General features: G+C 48.9%; 1 protein-coding gene across 12 annotated transcripts in view; it reads right to left on the bottom strand.

The window, feature by feature from the left end:
- Positions 1-27,016, bottom strand: part of LOC119173521 (complement factor B) — a 1,265,978-nt gene that overhangs the window by 304,849 nt on the left and 934,113 nt on the right. The window lies entirely within an intron of this gene.

The following is a 27,016-nucleotide window of genomic DNA, read 5'->3' as shown; positions in this document are numbered from 1 at the left end:
GTGAAACGTGTATTTTTGTTTAGCATCGACGTGAATGATTGAGCTGAACGTGCCAAATCTTTGATAAAATGGCGAAAATACAAGCACGACCCAAGGAATATCCGGAGGTCTTTGACAGTCATTGGTTGCTCGAAGTCGCGACGGCAGCAAGTTTGCCAGGGTCGGAACGGATACGTCCTTGTCAACAAGACAACGCAGTACAAGCGTTTGACACTCACCAAAATGGCACTTTTTTTAGTTAAGAATGAGTCCCGCACAGTGGATGCAGTCAAGAACAATTTGAAGCCATCGGCTATGCTGGTGAAACGTTCTGCCTTAGATGACCATGTCGTCTAGGTAGCACATGCATATTTTCAATCGAAGTCAAGTCCGCGAAGTATTGTGTCCTTGAACCACTCGAAGGTCGCTGGAGCTTTACACAAATCAAAGGGCGCCACGTTAAAGAGGCCATCCGGGGTAATAAATGCGGTCTTCTCTTTGTATTGTCGGCTCATAGGTATCTTCCAGTAGCCTGAAAGCAAATCGACCTATGAGAAATACGAAGCAGAGCGCAAAACGTCCTTTTTAGTTACTGCATTTAGACGTCCGTAGTCGACGCAGAATCACAACGAGTTATCTTTTTCTTCAGGAATATGACCAAAGCAGCCCGAAGCTTGCAAAACTCTTGAATAGCACCATTCTGTAGCATTTCCTTCACTTGGTGACCTTAGACATTTCTTTTGGGCGGGGGAGACGCGATAAGGCTTCTGCATAATGGGAGCCGAAGCTCCGGTATCGATGAAGTGGTGCACTTGGTATTAGGGTGGTGTACGCAGACGTTCAAGTTGGGAAACGTCAAAGGTGGCAGAATAGCGCACAAGAAGCCTCTCGAGGATGCACTGGTCAGATTAGGGGGGTGATTTCTTATATACACCCTTGAGCTTCGACGTGGGGTCAGGCAGAGACGGAGTTTTATTGGTCATGACAGCATCTGCACAAATACTCACAGCCGTATCTTCGTCAAAGTGCGCTAGCTTAAACCCAGCTGGTAAGAAAGCCAACGCAGGTGACATGTTCACCATCCGTACGTGAGTACAGCCACCGACGAGGTTGACAAGCGATCGAAGCACGATAATCCAATTTGTCAGCGTGTTTGAGTAGGCTGGCTCAATCCATCAACAGGACAGACCTTCACGGGAGCAAGATGAAATCTGTCAGCAATCGAAACCACATCATCCGATAAAAAATGCCTCAACTCGAGCGGCAGTGTATCAGCACGTGGTAGTTTAGCAGCTCTCATAGGAGTTTTACCAGCTCCACAGTCTAGTGTCGCTCCACAGGATCAAAAAAAGTCGATACCATGACTTACGTTATGGATAGCAATTGCTAGTACGGTAAATTTATTTTCAAATTTCGGTTCACTCATGGTAACCAACAAAATTGAACATACTCCAACAGGTTGCAACAGCTTGTCGCCAACTTCCCGAAACAAAGAGCACCCGTTCCAGGCAAACATCACTTTCCGTCCTAGGCAATTCTTGAATGAAGCGACGTCACAATCATACAACCACTAGTATCTACCAAGACTGCACAGTACTGACGCCATTAAGGCAAACACAGAGTTTGTTCTTTTACATGATGACAGGCGAAGGAATAGGCAAAGACGACCGTCCTGCGATCTCACCTCCGTCGGTCGCACCAGCTAGTTTCCCAGCTGGATTGGCGTAGGCGGCTTGTGACGTGGTGATTGTAATCGATGCATCCGGGTTAGTTACGGTGTCAGGCTATGGTCAGACGCCGGAGACGCATTACTGGGCGTGTAGTTTAGATGTGGTGGATGAAAAGGGGCAGATGAAGCATACGGTGGCCAGGCGGCCGCGCCTTGCATGCGAGGCGAGTGCACACGATCTCTTGCATTGCGTTGTGGATGACGCCTGCAGTACTTCGAGATGTGTCCAGAAATTTCGCACCTCAAGCAGACAGTAGGCATGTGGTAGTTTTCAAGCTTGTAGAAGACAGGCTTCAGGGCATTGCATAATTGGGAGGCACTCGCCGACGCGGCACGTCCTGGCGAAATGTCAAACCCGTCGCTTGAGGCTGTATTATGGTGACTTCCATGATGCGGTCATCACCGGCTGGGTGGTTGGCGTATGCAGGTCGCGACCAGGCGAGCGATACTTCAGGATAGCGCTCAGTCAATGCACACAGGCGGCACACGTGTTTGGCATCGACGCAGTGAAACTTGGATAGTTCCTCACTGACAACGCACTGTACAATTGCGGCGAAGTATTCAGGGGTAGAGGCGTTCACGCTTGCTATGGTTGTGACGTTGTCTAGCCAACCAATTTTGGGAAGTATCCGCCATGTCCCGAGTCCTTGAAACGCATGACAGTGACGCCTCAAGTTGGACGGCGTCAAAATTTTTTCTTAGAGATAAAAATATAGGCATCTTCGGCAATTTTCTTGAGCAAATGGTCGATCTAATCTTCCTCTGTGATGTTTGGATTCACTATTCCGCAGAGCTTCATATTATTTTTATGGTGGTCGTATATGTCGCGCCAGGTAACTATACTCAACGGGAAATTTTCTGCTCGGCCTTTTTCTTTTCTGAAACTGAGTAACCGAAGCACTTCTTGAACTTGGCGACGAAGTTTTCTCAAATTGTTAGGACACTCTCATTGTAGTCAAACTACTCAAGTGCCGTTCCGGCAAGATACAGCACAACGTGAGTTGTGCAGAGGCATTCTATTCATTATGACGGCTCACCCGCTGACAGTGTCTCAGCCAGTCACAGACATCCTCATCTTCCCTTCCTGAGAATGTGCGGGGCCCCCGATAAGATTGGCAGCCCACCTGTCTTGGGAAAGCATTGTCTTGCGCGGTTCGTTCTCCAGCCATCACGTCCGTCCGAAGGATGGATAGAATACTTATTGTATCCGCCTGTGCCCTTTATGTTGGGTGGCGGCTCACACAACCTAGCCATAAAGTTAAATACTATCATTACGTGTTGAAGGATCGAATTTCATTCACCACTTGATTGTAGTCATCAATCAGTTAGCCTCCTCCTAGTTAATTCTACCCGTCTAAAATCTATTTTGGTTTCACTGTCCCGAAATGCCGAAACTTCGAAAAATTCTGCACCAATAATTGCAATATAGCGTGTAGACCTTTACAAATCATTATAAAATATTCATCCATTTTCTCCTCCTCTCCACATGCAATACATAACGTGTCCGTGCCTTCGTATTTGGCTCCGCATCGTTCATGGCAATTTCTTTGTGGTGGTAGCCCGGCCAGCCGCTTACTTCGTCGAGGGAGTAATAGAGGTCGGTCGTCCTAGGTGACGTACGCAGCACGTCCACCAAAACTGCGAAGATGCGATGGTTTTATTTACAATATTATAAAGTTAGAGATGCGTTGCCCAGTGCAAAGGACAAAACGGTCTGCCAAACTATTGCTGGCTCCTAGTACTCCCCTTCTTCTTCCTCGTCTTCGTGGCCCCAGCGAATTCCTGCTGCGTGACAGCACATATATATATATATATATATATATATATATATATATATATATATATATATATATATATATATATAATATGAACGAAATAGATCTTATACGTACACCCAAAGAACGTGCAGGACGTGGAAGTGCTTAGCAAGGTACGATGTAGGGACCATTGACTGATGTGGTCCGGAATTCGCTTAGATTTCAATATGTAACGACAGAAACTCATACAAAAAAACTCAATCAATGCGAGAAAACTGAGAGGGAAAGTAGAGAATTCAGGGTCTCGATTCAGAACAGGTACCCAGCTCTTATCGAGGGAAACAGCACTAGCGTTGGCTCAATAAATGATACTCTGACGAGTATCAATACAGAGTGTTCAGTGGAAGTTGGAGGTACTGTAGTTAGACAATACACTAGCAAGCTGTCCCAAAAACGAAGAATCTCATGAGGAAGCGTCAAGGCATGAAAGCCTTAAGTGCAACAGACAAAATGGGGCCGGTAGAGCTTATGAATTTTCTTATATAAGCATAAGGTATTCGATGTAAGAAGGTATACCATGGAGAGAATTCAACACGCTCTGAAGAACGGAGTAAGCGTTGAAGCATTGAAGAAAAAGCTTGCGATAGGCAGAAACCAGACGTATGCACTAAGGAACAAGGAAGGCAATGTTCCTACCAATATGGATAGGATAGTAAAATTAGCGGATGAGTTTAACAGAGATCTGTACAGTAGCCAGCACAACCACGACCTTAATATAAGAACTAGCAATAACCCAGATGACACCTCACCAGTAATAATGGAAGTCAGAAAAGAATTGGAGAGCATCCAATTTGGCAAAGCTGCTGGTGAGGATAAGGTAACATCTTATCTGCTGAAAGATGAAGGAGAAATTGTATTAGAAAAACTAGTGACCCTGTTTACTAGGTGTCTTGATAGGAAGAGTACGAGAACCTTGGAAGAATGCAAAAATCATCTTAATACATAAAAAAGGAGATAAGAAGAACTTGAAGAGTTACAAGCCGATCAGCTTGCTCACTGTAGTATACAAGCTATTTACAAAGGTAATTTTTAACAAAATTAAGACATTATTAGACTTCAATGAACAAAAGAAACATGCAGGATTTCGAACAGGCGACTCAACAATTGACCACATCTACATCCACATGGCGTCGGTACGACATCCATGTTATTTATCGCTTATGACGCAGACATTCAGACGCCGATGCACTATCTCGTTCTCCACTGCCTCTTGACTTTGCCTGCGTACCAACTGCCATCTGCGATTCGTCATCGTTGAGCAGCACCGACATGCCATTCGAGCAGCCCAAAGATCCCTGGATCGATTCTTTGCTCGACGTCTTCTCTCACAGTTCGTCAGAATTGACTTCATGCTCCCTCTCTCGTCAAGCAAGACACTTTGCTATCCGTCAAGGCTTGTTGTATCGCCGCAGTTTTGTGGCAGCCCCGTTAGTCCCCAAAAAGACGAACCACACACCCTTTTAACACCCTTTTGCCTTAGAGTGTAGGCCATGCGTGCACTGCCGTCGGCTAAATAAGATCACGCTAGATCAGACGTATTCGATACCTAATATCGAGGAGAGAGTAGAAACCGTGGCAAAATCCACACATGTCCGCCTTATATCTGGTACGGGGATACTGGCAGGTCCCGTTGACTGAGAGAGCCTTTCGTTATGCCGAATTCATTTACCCATTTGGAACATTTCGCCCTTTAATGCTTGCTTTCAGCTTAAAGCATGCTCCCTACTGCTTCTCACACCTCAAGGATCCGGTGTTGCGGGGTTTAGGAGATTTCGCCCTGCCGTATATCGATGATGTGGCGATCTTCTCTTATACGTGGTCGAGCATGCGACTCACTTGAAGACCGTTCTGGCTCGACTACGAAATGTAGGCCTCACCGTGAGAGAGCAAAATGCCACTTAGAGTGCGGAAGCGTAAGTTATCTCGACCACGTCGCGAGTCGTGGCTAGCGTAGCCCATCCGAGCTGAAACTTGCGGCCGTTTTAGAGTATCGTTGGCCCACCATAAAGTCAGAATTGAGGGCGTTTTTGGGACTGGCGGGGTATCATCAACACTACGTCAAGAGTTACTCAAACCTCGCTAGTATACTGATGGACTCTCTCCGCAAAACGGAGCCCACCGTCATTTCATGGGACAAAAGAAAAAAGAATGCTTTCAAGAGCCTGAAGAGCGCTCTCGCAAAACGACTTGTGCGAGTGGCGCCGAACTTTTCTCAAAGCTTTATTATTCAGTGTGATGCCAGTGACCGCGGCCTAGAGCAGTTTTGTGCCAAAAGGACGCCGAAGGGCACGAGCGGCCAGTTTCGTATCTCAGCAGAAAGCTCAGTTTTATAGAGGAAGCTTACAGCACTTCAGAAAAAGAGTGCGCCTGCCTTGTCTGGGCAATTGGTAAGCTAGCATGTTACGTCTCAGGGTTGAACTTCATAGTAGAAACTAATCACTACCCCTTGACTTGGTTGCGAAACATGCCTTCTAAAAGCGGTTGCTTGCTTAGGTGGAGCTTGACGCTTCAGCATCATAACTCTAGTGTGCGCTATAAGAAAGGGAAGCTGCACACAGATGAAGATAGTCGCTGCAGAGATTATTGAAGCGCAGCCCAACTCCCTCAGACAGGTTGAGGCACATTCTTCGGGTTTGACGTGTTTTGCATACTTTTAGTGTATTTTCTTTCCGTTTTGCTTTAAACTGTATCAACAATTTCACATTGCACTAACAGATGTATTTTGTTTGAAGTGTACTCCAACTGATATGTTAGCAAGAAGGCCAGCCTCTACCATTCTGGTAAAATTGTTCCACAAAAAATTTGCACAGTATTGCGTCCTTTAGCTGCCTCAGAGGGTTCCGACCTAATTGTATGGTAATGAGGATAGTTTCGTGCAATCAGGACACGCATTCACTCTTGGCATCGAGACTGCGCTGTGTAATCACAGCATTCGTGGGGGCCAGTGTTTTGAGCTTTCGAAAGAATACGTTTTTCGTGCTAAGACATACATAGAAGAGAGTCAATAGATCTATTTGCTGCCTAAGCCTGGCGCTATGAGGGACGTTCAGAGGGTGCTTGCTTCCATCAGAGTGGTTTGGCTTTGTGTTCAACTCCGTTGTTCCTGTGATCCCCTGCAGGGCTCTGAAAGTCATCACGGAGCAGCTACAGTATCGATGGTCAAACGGCATCCCTCCGTCCGAGCCGCGCTAGACAGCTCAAAACTCCGGATGCATTGTCTTGCGGTGGGGGTGCTGTTATGCCAAAAGCATGGTCCTCGTTTGGAAGCGCTTGTTCCCATGAGATCGAGCAGTGTTATGGCGAACTATCCCCCATCTCCCAGCGCCACCTTCCACGCAGAGGGCGGAACCGTGCAGTTCTGGGAATAACGTCGCCTCCTCCACCGAGCCAACTTGCAGTTCCGGGTGTGGCTGCGTTTTCTCCGCCGAGCCCCGGGAACTGGTCTGAGAGAACGGACCAAAGACGTTATTTAAGGCTGTGCTGGCCCCATGTTTAGGAAATTTTGCCCCAGCCGCCACCGTCGTGCTGGCCAGCTCTGTACAAATGACCTGCTATAGTAAATGCTCCTTCTTGTTTCTGTTTTCAAAAACTGATTGCCTGCCTATTCCACCTCCGGGTGAAGGCTTCAGCAAAGTCAGTTCGACTACTCGTCAGTCTTGGCTACCGCTACCATCGCAACAAACAGGAATTACTAACAGTGGTGGCAGCGGCGGGATGCCACCAAACCAGACTACATAACAACACCAAAATTTTCGAAGACACGCGTAGAAATGCCGACGTGCTTTTCCGTTTGCTTGGTGATCGACGGCCGACCTTGTGTGCACCGCTATCAGTGCTAGTGTCTTGCTGTAATCTGACACTCTTTTTGCGTGGCTGAAACTTCGGCCCCAATAAAGGCTTTCGTCTTCGACCTGAAGTCTGCTCTCTTTGTCAACGTCACGACCCATAAAAATATTATACATTACTATGCATCGCTTCTGTGCTCACTTATGCCTTTTTTCTCTCTTCCTTATCCTACAGTATTCTATGCATGGTTGTGGTATGCTTCTCTCTCTGCCATACTGTTCTCATTCTCTTGCAACACCTTTCTACACAAGGCGATGCTGTACTTTCACCTCTACTTTCTTTTACTATTTTCCTCCTCACCATTCTACACATGGCTATGATCTACTAGTTCTCTCTCCCATTTGTCTTTGTTCTCAAATATTTGCTACGCCATTCTATGCACATCTTCATTATGCATAACTTTCTCCCTTTTTGCATTTTCTTATCGTTCGCTACACTATGCTGTGCATGCCTATGCTTTGCTGCTCTGCTCATCCATCTATTTTATTTTCCCATCCCCATGCTGTAGTATTAATTCTATGCATCGTTTTGTTATACCTCTTCCATCTCCCATCCTTTTTCTTTTCATATGCCCTGCTGTACCTTCTACGCAAGGTCATGCTATACTTCACCCTCTACCTTCGTTCACTTGTCTCCTCCTTTTGCTGCATTATTCTATACACGGATACGCTAGCTTTCTCTCCTGTCCCATATCTCCTCTTTTCACACCCTTGCTATGTCATCGTATGCGTCGCTACAATATGCTTCACTCTCCCCTTTCTTTTCCTCTTCTCATCTTTTGCTACAGCATGGTATATGTGTGTGTGCTTAGCTTCTCATCTCACCCACCCTTTTTCTTTTCACATCCCTGCGCTACACTGGTCTATGCATAGTTATTTTATCACTTTCCCCTCTCCTATACTTTTTTTTCTCATGCTCTTGCTACACATGTCTACGCAAGGCCATGCTGTACCTCATTGTCTTCGAACGTTTATTTTACTCCTCCTTTTGTAACGCCATACTATACATGGCTACGCTAGGCTTCTCCCCTCCCATTTCCTCTTCTCATCCCCTTTCTACGTCAATATATGTGTGGCTAGAGTAAGCTTCACTCTCCTCCTTCATTTTTCATCATTACTTGCTACACCATATTATATAGGGCTATGTTTTGTTTCTCTGCTTACCCATCCTTTTTTTCTTCCCTCATCTCTATGCTGCAGTATTCTGTGCATGGTATTGTTATGCTTCTCCCCTCCCGTTTTTTTTCTCATCCCCTTGCAACACTGTTCTATGCAAGGCCATACTATACTTCAACCTCTACCTTCTTTTGTTTTTCTTCTTCTATTGCTACACTATTCTACACTTGGCTCTGGTATGCTTCTCCTCTCTCCCATTTTTTACTTTTTTTATTACCTTGCTATGCCATTCAATGCATATCTACAGCACACTTTACTCTATACCTCATTTTTTTTTCTTTTTTCAGCCGTTGCAACCCAATACTATACATGGCTATGTTTTCCTTCTCTGCTCACCCAATTTCTTCCTTTTCTCATCACTAGGCAGCGTTCTACTATGCATGGTTCTGTTATACTTCGCTCTCTCGCTTGGTGTTCTTTTTCGTCCCTTTGCTACACCAAAGTATACATAGCTATGCTAAGCTTCCACTATAGCATCCTAATTCTACCCTATGCTTCACTCTACTTCCCTCGCTTTTTCTTATTTCTTTGCCATATTTTTAATTTACAGGACTGTGCTGCTTCTCTCTGTTTTTCTCTTTTTTTTCTCACCCGCTCGATACAATGTCATATACATGAGTAAGATATATTTTACTCTCTCTCCTCCTTTCTTCAACATCATCACTTTGCTAAACCACCCATACGTGGCAATGCTCTGCTACAAATACAAAAAAGGCCCCGAAGGCAGGCGCTCAAACGCTTGTGTTTCGGGGTCCTTTTTTTGTCCTTGTGTCAATACATACTGTAGGCAGTTATCGATCTTCACCGGGTCAAAAATCTCACGTTATGCTATATCTCTCCTTTCACTTTTCGCTTCTCATCGCTACAGAGAAAGAGAGAAGGAATGTAGGAAAGGGAGGTTAACTAGACTATGCGTCCAGTTTGCTACCCTACATATGAGAAGGGGGAGAGGGAAGTAAAAAAGGAGAGAGAAAGATAGACGCATGTCACATCACACACACAATGCCGCGTTTCACAGGCGGTCCCTCAATGAAGTTGCTGTCAAGTATCTCAGGAAGGCTCGTGTGGCTTTCAGTGCTGATGTGCTGCGCGACCAGGCTTTTCAGATCTTTGCTTCGTTAAATGGCCGGTCATCGAGTCTATTCAAGGCACACTGGAGAGTCTGGTGATCCCCATCAAATTGAGCACAGTGGCACAAGAGATGTTCAATAGTCTCTATACTGCTGCAGCTTTCACATATGAATGAATCTACCATGCCAATGCAATGGCTGAATGACATAGTAAACGCTATCCTAGTCCACAGCCGGCACAGCATTGTAGAGTCACGTCGAGAATTCTTAGATGGCAGTTGTTTCTGGAGTAATTACTGTAGGTTCTTAGGGCGATGATTGGAGTTAAGTGGAGAATTCCAGTGGGCAAGCATGGCATTATGCGCGATGTGACGAAGTTCTCTAGCTGCGTCTACCCTTGACAAGGGTATTGACAGTGTGGGCGCTCTATCATGGGCACATCGGGCAGCGTCGTCGGCCGAGGCGGTTACCACTGATGCCACAGTGGCCCGGCAACCCATTGTAAAGCAATGTCTTGTGCTTGATCAGCGGGGCGATGACAAATTTTATATTACGATACACCAGCTGGTGGTAGTTTTGACGTCGTAGACTTCGCACGCATTGAAGGGCTGCCTTGTTGTGGCAGAATATGGCCCATCTATTAGGCAATTCTCGCGTAACAAACTTGACAGCGGCTCGAAGAGCGGCGAGCTCGGATCCCGTAGATGTCGTGACGTGTGATGTCTTAATTTTGACGGTGATTGTTCGAAATGGTATGACAAAGGCACCTGTCGAACTTCCCGAGACCGAACCGTCCGTGTAAACATGAATCGGTTAGCATACGGCAAATGCAAAAGATCCAGTGAGATCCGCTTGAGAGCTGCAGATGACATGCTTGCCTTTTTAATTATCACCGGCGCTTAAAGGTGCACAATGGGTCTTTTCATGCACCACTCTGGAGATAGTGGTATGGTTGCGGGCGAGAATCTCCACGAGATGGAATTCTGGTTAGCCGCAAAAACTTTGGAAAACGCCGCCTTTGGTCTTTCTAGTGGCAAGCTAGCAGGGTGGTGGTTAGGCCCTCTAAATATGAGACGGATATGTGTCCGGAGTGTGTCGACAGTTATATATGTCGTGATTGGATGGTCTTTAGCAATACCTATTGTTTTTAACATATTAGCGCACCTAGGTAGCCCCAAGCATGTGCGGAGGAGTTGGACTTGAATGCTTTGCAGGACCCTGATGTTAGTTTTTCCGGCATTGAAAAGCACCGGCGTGCTATACCGCAAATATCCCAAGAAGAGCGCTCTGTACAACTGAAGCATAGATGACACTGATGTGCCCCACGTTTTACCAGCGAGAATTGTCATCACGTGTGTGATAGAGCTGAGTCTCTTCTTCAAGTGCGAGATGTGAGCACTCCATGAGAGGTCTCTGTCGATAATGACGCCCAGAAATCGGTGACGTCTCGTATACGAAAGGTTCACGATGTCGATGAAAACAGGATAATAGATCATGGGCTTGTGGGTAAAAGGGACTAAGGCGCACTTCTCGGTTGAAATTGTGAGGCCTCGAGCATGGAGGTACGTCGACGTTATTCTCGCTGCTTTTCAGAGCCGTGCGCGTACCTGGGGTCGTATTACTGCTGAAGCCCAGACACATATATCATCAGCGTATGTAGAGAGATTGACTGATCGAGGTAGACTTTGTACAAGTCCAGTAATTGTGAGGTTAAACAGCGTAGGGCTGAGAACCCCACCTTGTAGAACACCACGAGCGGTGTGATGATCAACGGTGCGGCCTTCACTATTGTATACACGGCTCAGCTATGTACCACACCTCTCCTTTTTCTGTTCTCGTCCCCTTCTACACCATTCTATACATGGCTATGCTATCCTTCACCCTCTTCTCGCCTGTTATTTTTCTCATTTCTTTCGGCAGCCTTCTATACTTTACTGTGGTATTCCTTATCCTTTTTTCTTCGTTTATATGTGAACCTGCTTATGACAGCGGTTCACCTGCTTAGCTATCACTACGGCGCATGTGCAACATCTGGGCCAAGCCCTGTTAGAACGCGCTCAGGGGCAGGCGCCTTCCGGCCTGTCCCAAGCGCTTAATAAGACGCTGTGGCGTCTTCCTCATACACTCCCATAATCTCTCTCTGCAATCATCTGATGGCGTCGGGGAACAAGATTGTGCAGGCGCGCGTTGAATAAAAAAGGCAGCATATCCACGGAGTGAATGATGGATAATGGGGTGAAGCATCCGTCCATTCATTCGTTCTTGGTTCCGTCCATCCATGCGTGTGTCTGTGTGGCCGCCGAAGCGTACATCCGCCCGTCCGTGCGTGCGTCTGTTCGTGCATCCGCACGTTCATCTGTGCGTCCGTCCCTGCTTTCGTCCATGCATCCGTTCCTGCGTCCATCCATGCGTCCATCTGTCCATGCAGCCATCCGTGCGCCTGTTCATGCATTTGTCTGTGTGTTCGTTCGTCCACCTATTAACACTCCGAGTACCACAATCTCGCACCTTTTCATCATATTACCACAAGCATGGAACGAGGTTTAGCCATGCCAATGCGAGTATGTGCCATGGTGTGGAAGAAGAAGAGGACGGTTGGTGTGTGCTCGTGCTCTAACGTTCGGTTCGGCTCGAGGTCTAGTGCTGCTCCTGTGAACAGACGTTGTGGTCGTTCTGTAATCACGTGACATTTTCTGGTGGAGGTGTAGGTAGTGTTGTATGCACTGCAATCAGCAACAAGGTCTCGACACTAGTCGCGACTTGGAAGAACCAGCTGACCTACGGCGTAGCAGGCGACAACTAGGCCTACCTCCTGAATTCAGACCATTTCCACAACTCGGCAGCACTATGGCTAGTGCGGGAACGCAAACCCAAGAATCATCAACGCTGCCTCCTCCATGGTTCTTCAACGTCCCGCGAACTCCGAAGCCGTTCCACGGTGACCCTTACGAGGACGTCGACGACTGGCTTGACGACTACAACCGTTGCGGCAGCATCAACGAGTGGAACGAGCAGAAAAGCTTCGGTATGTCTACTTTTATCTCGAGGACTCTGCGCGCATTTGGTTCGAAAACCATGAAGCCACTATTACAACCTGGCCAGAGCTTTGCAACCAGTTGCGGAATACCTCCCGAAGTTCTGACCGAAAGGAGCGCGCGGAACTACTCCTCAATTCCCGAAACCAGCGTCCAAACGAGAGTGTTGCCATGTTCGTTGAGGACATGTCGCGGCTGTTCAGGCGAGCTGACTCCTCAATGACGGAAGAGAAGAAGGTGCGCTCCTAATGCGGGGAGTGAAAGAGCAGCTGTTCGCGGGACTAGTGCGGAACCCTCTCAGCACTGTAGAGGATTTCCTCCGCGAAGCCACGACAATGGAGAGAATGCTAAGGCAGCGTTCGTACCAGTATGAGCGTCCTGGCAGTCTTTCGTCAGTATCGTCAGCCCTGCCAACACCTGATGTCACGACTGTAAAAGACCTGACGGAGCTCGTAAGCAGTATTGTGCGCGAGGAGCTGCAAAAGCTGCACGTGGTGTCTTCTCCGCCCCATGTTGCAGCTCTAACGGATGTCTTGCGCGAAGAGGTCCGGCAGCTGGTGCACCCCTTGACGACTCTGCGTGCAGCCGAAGTCCAACCCATGATGGCCCCGCGTCCAGCCGAAGCTCCGCTGTTAACGTACGCGGAAGCACTTCGTACTCCTGCACCGGCTGTTGGCTATCCGTCCCGTCCGTCCACCCTGCAGACGGCACCGTCGTTCTACTCGGGACCACCGCAGTACGGCGACCCACCCCTTACACGGAAATCCAGTGTATGGCGTGCTCTCGACCACCGGCCTCTATGTCATCACTGTGGTGAACCAGGTCACATCTACCGTGAGTGCGCCTACAGGCACATGTGTCTTCCTGGCTTTCGTCCGAATGCTCGTCGACCCAGAGATGGTGAGCGGCCCCGTGCTATCGCTGAATACTTGGCTAGCCAACAATCCCCAACCCTTCCGCGTCGCCAATCCCGCTCACCATCTCCACGGCGTTCCACATCACCTGGCCAACAACCAACCTTTGCGGACGTCCTCGCAGGAAGATCGCCTAGTTCCACAAGCCCGCGCCGGGGAAACTAAGAACAGCGCCCTCTGGGGGGGGGGAGGCCGCTGTTGATCGACCGTTACAAGACCCTCCCCCGATTTGCCCGCCGACCTCCGACGACATTCTTTCACCGACGTATGCCATCGACAACAAACGGGTCTCTGCTCGTATCTCTGTCCTTGTCGACAACCACCCGCTGACCGCTCTGGTAGATACGGGTGCTAATTATTCTGTTATAAGCGCTGACCGCGCTGCACAGGTAAGAAAGGTAACGACCCCCTGGGGGCATAGAACCAACCTCCGGACAGCGGGAGGTAACCTATTGACACCGCTAGGAATGTGCACTGCCCGCCTCCGAATCCGTGAGTCGACGTACATTGTTTCCTTCGTTGTATTGCGCGAATGCTCCCAAAACTTGACTCTCGAAATGAATTTTCTCCGCGAGCCTGGAGCCATTATTAACCTTCGCGACCTGCTCATAACGTTACCTAACGACCATACAGCCCCACGAAAAGATGCAGTTCCGCCGACCACAACACTTCGAATTGCTGACGACACCATCGCACTGCCACCGCGAGCCAGTATGTTGGTAACTGTGGAGAGCGACTGTGACAACAAGAGTAGTGGCAGTTGACGTGAATAGCCAGCTATCCTTCGCGCTGCAACAGCAGATACGCATGATTTTACGTACGTATAGTGATTGCTTTGCGTCCACCTCCAAAATCAAGCAGACCCCAACCGTGAAGCACCGCATTATAACGGACTCTACCGAACGGTCTGTACGACAGCACGCCTACCACGTGTCGCAAAAAGAACAAGAGGCAATACGTTTTCAAGTGAATCAGATGCTCGAAGACGACGACATCCAACTCTCGAACAGTCCGTGGGCGTCACCCGTCGTACTTGTTACAAAGAAAGACGGCACTCTTCGATTTTGCGTCGATTACCGGAAACTCAACAAAGTGACAAAGAGAGACGTCTACCCTCTCCCACGCATAAATGATTCACTAGATCGACTTCGACATGCCCGATATTTTTCCTCAATAGATTTACGCAGTGGCTACTGGCAGATCGAGGTCGATGAACGTGACAGGGAAAAAACGGCATTCATAACTCCCGATGGCCTTTACGAATTCAAAGTGTTACCATTTGGATTGTGCTCTGCACCGGCAACGTTCCAAAGAATGATGGACACCGTCCTGTCCGGTCTGAATTGGGAATCCTGCCTCATGTATTTAGACGACGTCGTTGTTTTTTCCAAAACATTTGAGCAACATTTACAACGACTTCAGTCCGTCTTCGTCGCTATTCGATCCGCAGGCCTATCACTAAAACCGGAGAAGTGTCATTTCGGCTACGAAGAACTAAAGTTCCTCGGCCACCTTATCAGTCACATTGGCATTAGACCACACCCAGAAAAGACCATGGCTGCACTGCATTTCCTCCACCTTCGAACAAACGGGATTTGCGCCGGTTTTTGGGTCTCTGCGCCTACTACAGGCGCTTTGTCCAGAGCGTTGCCAACATCGCTGAACCCCTTACCCGTTTAACAAAAGAGGATACTCCTTTTGTGTGGGGTCTAGAGCAGAGAGCCGCTTTTTCCCAGCTTCAGCAGTGCCTTCAGGGTGAACCCTTACTAGGGCACTTTGATGAAGATGCCGCCACTGAACTTCACACCGACGCAAGCAACGTCGGTTTTGGTGCAGTGCTCGTCCAGTGGCAAGACGGCGCTGAACGTCCCATCGCTTATGCTAGCCGCATTTTGTCATCTGCGGAAACTAACTACTCGACCACGGAGAAGGAATGTCTTGCTGTTATTTAGGCGATAACAAAGTTCCGACCGTATCTGTATGCCCGTACATTCAGAGTAGTTACGGACCATTATGCCCTCTGTTGGCTGGCCAATCTCAAGGACCCTTCAGGGCGCCTCACGAGGTGGAGCTTACGCCTTCAAGAATTTGAGGTTACAGTCGTCACGAGTCGGGCCGCAGGCACACTGATGCCGATTGCCTTTCGCGCGCACCCCTCGCGACGACATCGAGGGACGATGATACCGATGGTAATTTTCTTTGTGCAGTCAGTGAATCTAACTTGGCCCAACAACAGTGGAATGATTCAGACATCCAACGACTTATCAAATACCTTCAAGGTCGCAGCTCGAATCCACCATCGGCATTCGCACGTTCAGGGTCATTTTGTCTCCGCAACCACATCGTCTACAAAAAGAACTTCGAATCTTATGCGACTGAGTACTTCCTCGTCGTTCCACCAGGGCTACGTGCTGACATTTTATCTGCCTGCCACGACGAGCCTTCCTCCGGCCACCTAGGATTCGCACGTACCCTTGCCCGGATTCGGACTCGCTACTACTGGCCAAAGATCACCCAGGATATCAAGGGTTATGTTAAAACGTGCAATCATTGCCAGTGCCGTAAAGCGCCACCTGTGTGCCCTGCTGGTTTATTGCAGCCTGTTGCACTCCCGTCACAACCGTTTGAACGAATCGGAATGGACTTACTTGGGCCCTTTCCGATGTCACATGGTGGCAACCGCTGGATCGTAGTCGCTACTGACTATTTAACGAGGTACTGCAAAACGAAAGCCCTACAACGAGGCACCGCCAATGAGGTTGCGTATTTTTTCTTCAACAACATCGTCCTCCGCCATGGAGCGCCAATAGTTCTTATCACTGACCGTGGAACAGCCTTTACAGCCCTATTTATTTATTTATTTTATTTATGACATACTGCAGGCCCAGGTAAGGGCCCAAGCAGGAGGGGCATGGGAAGTACAAATTATAATAACCAGAGGGAAACAACATTGTAAGTATGGAACGGGAAAAGAAATACAAAAGTTGGCATAAAAACTAAGCATATACAAAGAAAATACAAGGCAAGAACAAAAAAAAGGCATACACAAGGCATACACAAAGCATAAAAAAACTTAACATCTTAACTGAGCAATAGCGTCAATATTGGACAGCTGTTCACAAGGCAAGTGGTTCCAGTCTGATATTGTACGCGGAAAAAATGAATACTTAAATGCGTTAGTTTTAGTGCTATAAGGCGTTAGGGATTCAGCGTGGTGATGCCTTGTCCGGCGTGCTTCGAGCGGAGTTATGAAAGGCTGCACGTTAAGGGATAAACGGTTAGTTTTCAACAAGAACATAAATTTTAGTCTGAGAATTTTACGCCGTGGTTGTAATGTTGGAATGCTATTAGTTAGCATTAGGGTTGATGGGGAATCAGTTGAACGGTATTTGGAGAAAATGAATCTTATTGCTTTGCGTTGTATCATTTCTAATGCGTCAGTGTTACGTTTGGTGTAAGGGTCCCACACAGTACATGCATATTCTAATTTGGGACGGATTAGCGAGTAATAAGCTGTTAGACGAGTGTTGTGGGGAGACTGTTTTAATTTATGCCTCAAAAAGCAGAGCTTACGGAAAGACGACTTGCAGATGTTAGAGATATGCGTATTCCAGGATAAATTGTTAGTATTAGTAACACCTAAGTACTTATATTGATTAACTTCAATTAGGGCTTTGGAAGCAATATTATATGGAAAGGATAACTTTTTAACCTTTTTGGTGATTTTCATATAGACAGACTTTTCTGCATTTAATTCCATATTTCATTTTTCACACCAAGATACGATATTTTGAAGGTTAGAATTAAGTGCAGCTTGGTCGTCACTGCAAGTTATTTGATTGAACACCACACAATCATCGGCGAATAATCTAATTTGAACGGGCTCTGTAATTGTGTCAGTGATGTCATTAATGTAAATTAAAAATAACAAAGGTCCTAAAATGCTGCCCTGTGGGACTACCGAAGTTACCGGAAGTTCACCCGAAAACTTATCATCGATAACAACAAATTGCTTACGATTAGTCAGGTAGGCAGAAATCCAATTAAATAAATATGCTGGCAAGTTAATCATTTCGAGTTTTTTATAAGGTTACAGTGCGAAACAAGGTCAAACGCTTTCCTAAAATCTAAAAAAACTACATCAATTTGCCCAGATTTGTCAAGGACAGACGCAAAATTATGAACGATAAAAGTCAGTTGGGTAATCGTAGAAAAGCCTTTACGAAAGCCATGCTGGTAGTTAGAGAGAATATTTCTATCAGAAAGGAATTTGTTAATCTCGTTTGCTATGATATGTTCAAGCAGCCTGCACGAAGAGGATGTTAGTGAAATTGGACAATAGTTAGTTAAAAGTGTTGCATCTCCTTTCTTAGGCACAGGTACGACACGTGCTCTCAACCAATCGCTAGGAAGAACTGCAGAAGATAACGATGCATGAAAAATGACAACTAGAAAATGGGACAACTTTTCTGCATATCTGCGCAGAAAAGCATTTGGTAAAGCATCCGGACCAGGTGATGACTTAGTTTTCAGGTTGAGCAACATAGAAACTACCCCTGGTTGCGATACTATATCGGGTGGTATAATGTGAGGCATATGTTTTATTAACGGCAGATCATAAGAACAGGAAAAAAAACACTGTGAAAAAATTTGTTGAAATAATCAGCCATGCTTTGCTTCTCGACGACTAGGGATGCCTCGCGTACAATTTGGTCAACTGACCTTGTTTTTTCTTTTAAGTACCTCCAAAACTTTTCCGGGGCATTTCGCATAAAACCTGGCAGCGTATGCTGGAAGTACCTTTCTTTTGCGTTTTTCACTATTTCATTTAATTTAGGTTGAATATTTAGAATAGTATCACGAGAAGCGCCTTGTCGTCTTAAGCGTTTAATCTTTCTTTTCAGTTGTAGCGCCTCTCGCGTCATCCAGGAATTTTTCTTTGCTATTTTCTTTGTTTTTTCAGGAATAAAATTACTAATACAGTACATGCATATGTTTATAAACTTTTTCCAAAGACTGATAACATCGTCACCATGAAAATTGTTGAGACTAAAATCAAGGAAGTCCAACACACTCTCGTCTCTGGCGCGCGAGAAATCTTTAACAGTCACCCTTTTACAAGGATTGATGCTACAAGACTGTATTGGACAGGAAAAATACACCATGTGGTGATCAGATATACCTGGTTCAACCGATACAGAAAAATCACTGATTGTTTGACTGACAAAGACAAGATCAAGTACCGTAGCTGACGTACCATGAACACGTGTCGGTTGATTGACAACCTGCCTCAAGTTGTGGTACAACATGATATTACTTATATAATTAGAATTTGTATTTAGGTCGGGACCAGGGTATTCATTCACCCAATCTATTTCAGGCAGGTTGAAATCTCCAACAAGAAAAATTTTGTCATGAGAAAATGAAGACATGTGTTCACAGAGGTCATGTAAGAACTGAGGGGATGAATCAGGAGGGCGGTACAAGCCAAACACCAACAATGAAATATTCCAGCATGTAACCTTTAAAGTAACGCATTCAATATTTTCAGGCTGACGTAAAAGCATGACAGGAATATCGTCTTTGACCAAAATAGTTACTCCTTCTCCTCTAGTATTCCTGTCACGACGAAAAGCTAGATAAGAAGGGGGGAAAACAACCGTATCGTCAATAGCTTCATGTAACCATGTCTCGGTTATCACCACTATGTGAGGGGCGTATCCTAAAATAATTGCCTCGAGTTGGTCACTTTTATTTACAATACTGCGCGCATTGATATTAAGTAGTCGTAGTTCCTTGCAGACCTCATGGGCAAGTCAGTTCTGTTTAGAAGATCCGTGGGTCCGAATATTAATTCTTTCGTTTTGGGTGTCGTCCCAGATAAATGTGTCATCATTGACACGTAGCTTGTCATCCCTTAGACTGACGGGTTTCACTCCCTTCCGGTTGCTTCACGGCCGAGAAGCAATTACGATGCTTGATGCCATGCTGTTGCCTGACACGACCGATATTACTACTGATGCGAACGACTTTATCCGGCTCGCCGACGCGGCCCGACAGCTTGCACTCGAGCGAATTCGAAAACAAAAACGAATCGACTCGCAGAGGTAAGACTCCCGTCATCGCCATGTTATTTACCAACCCGGTGATCTGGTCTGGCTGCGGATCCCCGTTCGCCAAAGGGGCCACTCGGAAAAGTTACTTCACCGCTACTTCGGTCCCTATAGAGTACTACGGCGCCTCACAGATGTCAACTACGAAATTCTGCTTGAAGACACAGCTCAGCGATCTCGATGTTCCCAGCAGGCCGACATTGTTCATGTGTCACAGATGAAGCCACACTACCCCTGAGCCACCTGACACTGCTTCATCATGCGTCTTTGTGCGTGTACGCGATAACTTTACCTTTTAATCGGCATTGGTAATCGGGGTGGTACCTTTTTTTTCGAAGGGGGGGGGGGGTAATGCCCCAAGCATGGAACGAGGTTTAGCCATGCCAATGCGAGTATGTGCCATGGTGTGAAAGAAGAAGAGGACGGTTGTTGTGTGCTCGTGCTCTAACGTTCGGTTCGGCTCGACGTCAAGTGCTGCTCCTGTGAACAGGCGTTGTGGTCATTCTGTAATCACGTGACAATATATTCCTCATATAGAAGCACCGCCATCCAGTGGACATTCCATGAACTGAACGAAAGGAGGCACACGCACACTTTCTTACGGCTTGCGCTTCATGTCTACTTCCCACCTTTAACCACCTCGGGTTGATGGTATATACTAGAACTGGTATAGCGCATTACGGGGAAGAAGAAACGGCCGAGCAGACCGACACAAGACGACAGAGCGCTATATAATTCTATAGTGCTCTGTCGTCTTGTGTCGGTCTGCTTGGCTGTTTCTTCTTCCCCGTAATGCGCTATACCAGTTCAAGTACGACGAACCAACTCGCCCAATCCTCAACACTCAAGGTATATACTAGTTCACTGTATTGATGGCACTGTGGCCCAACGCTTGCTAATCGTTTCTAAAACCAAGCAAGTTACGCCCAGCGAGTATAACGTAGCAACCCTTTCTTGTCTTCTGTGCGTTGTTGAACAACAAAAAATTCGCAGCGTGCGCGTTAACTAAAAGCCGAATTCTCCTGTCTCTCATTCCCCTTCAGCAGCCATTCGCATGTACATTGAGCATTATCTTTTATTCTTTAACAACGCACAGAAGAAATCTCTCATCGGCACCACCTTGGAGGTCAAAATGTTATACTTGTTACATACTACTACAACGGCTACGAGGGACAAACGGGTGCCGATATAAGGAGCTTCGCCCCTAAAGACCAACGCGTTGTATTTTATTCAGAACGCACTGGCACGCGCTAGCGTGTCTGGGCCTCCGTCAGTGGCTGTTTAAGATTCTCTGGTCTTTCTCCTAAACTTTTTCAGGAATCACGGGGTGGTGACAGGCAACGAGATTGCGCACTCGCGCTATGAACCAACGTGATCTCGCATGGCGTAGCGATAAACCCACGTGGCATATTGCATTGCAACCGGAGTTTGGGAAGAGTAACAGCAACAAAACTGCAGGGAATTCATGGTGTTCTCCATTTGCACTAACACGTTAACGTCGGGCAAGGTGCCCATGATGAATGGAATGTTAATTCCACCCATGCACTGCTTTAGGAGGAGTTGGCATAATTCTTTATTTTTGCATTTCCTTGCAGCACCATTCCATCCACGGCCATGCTATGCTTCGCCTTCTCCTCTATTTCTTCTTCTCGGAATCCTCACACATCTCCCCCTCGCCCAATTTTGCCCTTGAAGGGCTCCTGATATTGACACGTGTGGTTCTTTTGGTTTACGAAGAAAGCCGCTATCACTTTCCAGTGACACGCGCGCTCGTTGTGATTGTTTGCGGGGAGCATTGTTATCACTTTCTGTTAAGCGCAACGCAGGCCGCGTTTATCTTGCATGCCACGCTGGAACCGTGTGGATCATTCTTGAAACTTTGCATGCTTGACGCGCACATTTTAGTAACTTCTGGAGCTCCAGAAATAAATCGAGAACGCGATATGACGCGTGTATAAAAAGCCGGCGCAGTGCGCCACTAGTCAGTCTTTTTCCGTCGACCGACGACTGTTCACGCCGCTGCTGCTGTGAGTTGTGTTTGGCCTTGTTTTGCTGGGCACAAGTTCGCCCAATAAACAGTTCGCCCTGACTCCTGTGTGCTTCCTCTCAAGTGCTGCGTGTGTCACAACCGCGTGACATCTGGTGGAGGTGCTTCTCGGTCCATGTACCGTACGCCCCCGTCCAGCCGTGAGCCAAGCCCAAGCCGCCAAGAGGACGACGCCGACCCGGTCGTTCGAGTGAGCCGAAGACAACAAAGACTACCGCCCGAATACCTGCCGCTTCCCGACAAGGACAAGAAAACAAAGGCTGCTACGAAGCCGGCATCCACGATGACGGAAGCAAGGTCTTCGGCAACCGTGGTCGTCAACCAGCCCAGAGAGCCGCCTACCTTCCGAGGATCGACCTACGAAGACCCGGAAAGCTGGCTTGACATTTACGACCGCGTCGCAGCGCTCAATAAGTGGGACCCGGACGACAAGCTGCGTCAATTGTATTTTTACCTAAAAGACGCCGCAGAGACTTGGTTCGAGAACCGCGAGTCAACGCTTCGAACCTGGGACGACTTCCGCGTTGCTTTCCTGTGCACCTTTGCAAGCGTCGTGCGGAAGGAAAGAGCCGCATCACTGCTTGAATCTCGGGTGCAGCTCCCCTACGAAAACGTAACGATCTTCACGGAGGAGATGACGCGACTTTTCCGCCACGCCGACGCCGACATGTCTGAGGACAAGAAGGTTCGCCTGCTTATGCGAGGAGTGAAGCAGGAGCTCTTCGCCGGACTGATTAGAAACCCACCAAAGACGGTACAAGAATTCCTCTCCGAGGCTACCACCATCGAAAAGACTCTTGAAATGCGGACCCGCCAATACGATCGGCGCATGTCGCCAGACGTCGCAGAAATCCGAGGACTCTGCCCCGACGACCTGCGCGAGACCATACGCACTATTGTTCGCGAAGAACTGCGCCGCACGTTGCCATCGTCTCAGCCCCAAGTCGCCTCTCTCGAAGACGTAGTCCGCGAGGAACTACAGCGCTCACTGAGCGTTCCTGAACGGCCACAGCCCCAACCGGAGGCGATGACCTACGCCGCTACTGCACCTGTCGTCGCTCCTCGCCAACGCCAGGACCCAACGTCTCCGCAGTTTCGTCGCCAACCACCACCGCCACCCCCGACGCCTTCCCGCTCGCCAGTAATCCAGCGCTCGCCGAGGAAAACTGACGTTTGGCGCACCCCGAACCACCGCCCACTATGCTACCACTGCGGCGAAGCCGGGCACACCTACCGCTACTGCCAGTACCGTGAGATGGGACTGCGTGGCTTCGACGTGAACGCGCCGCGTCCGCGCCCAGGTGAGCGACCTCGCGACATCGCCGACTACATCGCCGGATCGCAGTGGCAACGACGACGACCATCCCGTTCACCTTCGCCTGGCCGCTACGCCTCTCCGGATCGCCGCCAGTACACCGGCCCTAACCGGGGCCGATCCCAAGCCCCTACCCGGGAAACTAAAGGCAGCAACCGATGGAGGTACGGTTGCTGCACGACGCAATGCCGAAGATCCTCCTCCACCGCCGTCGCCTCTGCCGATGACGACGACCACGACGCACGACCTTTCCCGATGTAGTCGCAGTACGCCGCCTGAGCAGAGTCTTCACGACAGAGCCTCGCCGCCGACGCGACATAGCAGCGCCGGACCAAGCCGACGCAGCCGTGATCCAACGCCCCGGCCTAACCGGAACGCCAGACGACGAACCACCGACCTCGACGTGATCATCGACGGCCTCAGCGTCACCGCCCTAGTCGATACCGGCGCCGACTACTCTGTCATCAGTTGTCTCTTCGCCGCTAAGTTCAAGAAGGTAAAGACTGCATGGGAAGGACCGGATATCCGAACAGCAGGGGGCCACCTTATAACACCGACTGGAACCTGCACGGCAAGAGTCACGATTCACAGCCAGACGTATTCTGTGAGTTTTGTGGTCCTGCAGCAATGCTCGCGAGACGTCATTTTAGGCATGGATTTCCTGGACCAGCAAGGCGCAGTCATCGACCTAAGATCCAGGTCAATCACGCTGTCCACGGATAATGCAACGGCGTCAGACTGCAACGTCGCTCACAATGCCTTGAATGTAACAGAAGAGCAGGTAACCATCCCTCCACTGTCGAGCGTCATCATTTCCGTCGGCACCAAAGCGTCTACCAACTTACAAGGTGTCATCGAAGGCGACCAGCACCTGCTCCTAGACCGTCAGATGTGCGTCGCAAGAGGCATAGCCAAGCTTCATAACGGCGAAGTCAAGGTAATGGTGACGAACTTCAGCAACGAATATAGGCACTTGAATAGGGGCACGACAGTAGCACATCTAAGCGAATTTGTGGAAACGAGCAATGCCTTCGCCCTCACCGATTCTCAGGGAGCCGCAACGTCGACAGCAGTTTCCGCGCCCGCCTTCGCCGTAAGTCAAGGCCTTTCCAGGCAGCAACAAAAGGAGCTCAAAGCCTTACTCCACCAATACAAGGACTGCTTCTCGTCGTCATCGAGGCTTCGTCAGACCCCTCTCGCGAAACATCGCATCGTAACCGACGAATATGCCCGTCCGCTCCGTCAGAGCCCCTACCGAGCACGGGAACGCGAGGCCATCAGGCAACAAGTCGACGAAATGCTGCGTGACGACATCATTCAGCCGTGTACGAGCCCGTGGGCATCACCCGTGGTGTTAGTGAGGAAGAAGGACGGAACCGTACGTTTTTGCGTCGATTATCGTCGCCTGAACAAGATCACGAAGAAAGACGTGTATCCCCTCCCACGGGTAGACGATGCTCTGGACAGACTCTACAACGCCAAGTATTTTTCGTCGATGGACCTCAAAACCGGCTACTGGCAAATCGAAGTAGACGAGAGAGACCGAGAGAAGACTGCCTTCATAACACCAGACGGCCTGTTCGAGTTTAAGGTCATGCCCTTTGGTCTTTGCTCGGCGCCCGCGACCTTCCAACGGGTTATGGACACAGTACTCGCAGGCTTGAAGTGGCAGACTTGCCTCGTCTACTTGGACGACGTAGTCGTATTTTCTTCCAACTTCGACGAGAACCTCCGGCACCTTGAAGCTGTTCTTCGGGTAATCAAAGCCTCGGGACTTACCCTGAAGCCAGAAAAGTGCCGCTTCGCCTACGAGGAACTATTGTTCCTTGGCCACGTTATCAGCAAGTTGGGAGTGCTCCCTGATCCACAGAAAACAGCTGCGATCGCCGACTTTCCTGCACCCACCGACAAGAAAGCAGTACGCCGATTTCTTGGCCTCTGCGCTTATTACAGGCGCTTCGTGAAGAACTTTTCGCGGATCGCCGAGCCGCTGACGTACCTCACGAAGGCCGACGTCGACTTCAAATGGGAAACGCCGCAAGTCGAGGCATTTCAAGAATTAAAGCGACGCCTGCAAACGCTGCCAATACTGGCGCACTTCGACGAAGAAGCTGACACCGAAATTCACACGAACGCAAGCAGCACAGGGCTCGGCGCCGTGCTCGTGCAGAGGACCGACGGACTTGAAAGGGTCATCAGTTACGCTAGCCGGTCACTTTCGAAGGCAGAAGCCAATTATTCCACTACAGAAAAGGAATGCCTTGCCATCATCTGGGCTACATCAAAGTTCCGCCCCTACCTGTACGGCAGGCCTTTCAAAGTCGTGAGTGACCACCACGCCTTGTGTTGGCTAGCTAACTTGAAGGATCCATCAGGGCGCCTCACACGGTGGAGTCTCAGACTACAAGAATTTGACATCACCATCGTCTACAAGAGCGGACGAAAGCACTCCGACGCCGACTGCTTGTCTCGCGCCCCTGTCGATCCGCCGCCCCAGGATGACTGGGACGACGACTCTTTCCTGGGACCCATAAGTACCGACGACTTCGCGGAACGCCAACGAGCTGACCCAGAGCTCAAGATCCTCATGGACTACCTGCAAGGCAAGACCGCCGACGTGCCGAAAGTATTCCGCCGAAGACTGGCTTCGTTTTTCCTGCGGAACAACGTCCTCCTAAAGAAGAACTTCTCGCCACTCCGCGCCGACCACCTCCTCGTGGTGCCTTCAGCGTTACGTCCAGAGGTTCTGGAAGCATTACACGACGACCCGACAGCCGGACATTTTGGTGTTTCCCGCACACTGTCACGAATACAAGAGAAGTACTATTGGCCTCGCCTCACTGCCGACGTCACACTACGTAAAGACATGCAGAGACTGTCAGCGACTCAAGACGCCGACAACTAGGCCAGCCGGACTTCTGCAACCCATCGAACCACCTCGACGGCCATTCCAACAAATCGGCATGGACTTACTGGGGCCGTTCCCGACGTCAACTTCTGGCAACAAATGGATTGTCGTAGCGACTGACTACCTCACCCGCTATGCCGAAACAAGGGCCTTGCGCAAGGGCACTGCCGCCGAGGTCGCCAAGTTCTTCATTGAGAACATCGTCCTCCGCCACGGAGCCCCCGAGGTCCTCATCACCGACAGAGGTACGGCCTTTACGGCTGACCTAACGGAGGCGATCTTGAGGTACAGTCAGACAAGCCACCGCCGAACCACCGCGTACCACCCACAGACGAATGGCCTCACCGAGCGTCTAAATAAGACCATCGCCGACATGCTGGCCATGTACGTGGACGTCGAACACAAGACGTGGGACGCCATACTCCCGTATGTAACCTTCGCGTACAACACGGCCGTGCAGGAAACGACGCAGTTTGCTCCATACAAGCTCGTCTACGCACGGAGCCCAACAACGACGCTTGACGCCATGCTACCGGTCGGCACCGACAAACAAGACCTCGACGTCGCCAGCTGCCTGGATCGCGCTGAAGAAGCTCGACAGCTAGCCCGCCTGCGTATCAAGAGCCAACAGACGGTCGACAGGCGCCACTACAACCTTCGACGACGCCACACCGAATACCAACCCGGCGACCTTGTCTGGGTCTGGACGCCGATGCGACAACGGGGATTGTCTGAGAAGCTCTTGCGACGCTACTTTGGACCCTACAACGTAGTCCGACGTCGTGGTGAACTGGACTATGAGGTCGTGCCCGATGGCTTAACGTCATCCCAACGACGCCGTGCACGACCCGAAGTCGTACACGTGGTGCGACTTTAACCTTATTATGCGCGCTGATTAGCTGTGACGCATTGTTATTGTAATTTATTGCATGTACTCTCTCTTATGTTCTGTCTTTAGCATCGGGACGATGTTTTTTTTTCAGGGGGGGGGGGTAGTGACACGTGCGGTTCTTTTGGTTTACGAAGAAAGCCGCTATCACTTTCCAGTGACACGCGCGCTCGTTGTGA

The sequence above is a fragment of the Rhipicephalus microplus genome, chromosome 5 (assembly GCF_043290135.1).
Source record: "Rhipicephalus microplus isolate Deutch F79 chromosome 5, USDA_Rmic, whole genome shotgun sequence".
NCBI lineage: Eukaryota > Metazoa > Arthropoda > Arachnida > Ixodida > Ixodidae > Rhipicephalus > Rhipicephalus microplus.
The sequence above is the reverse complement of the archived record's forward strand: the minus strand, read 5'-3'. Positions and strand labels throughout refer to the sequence as shown.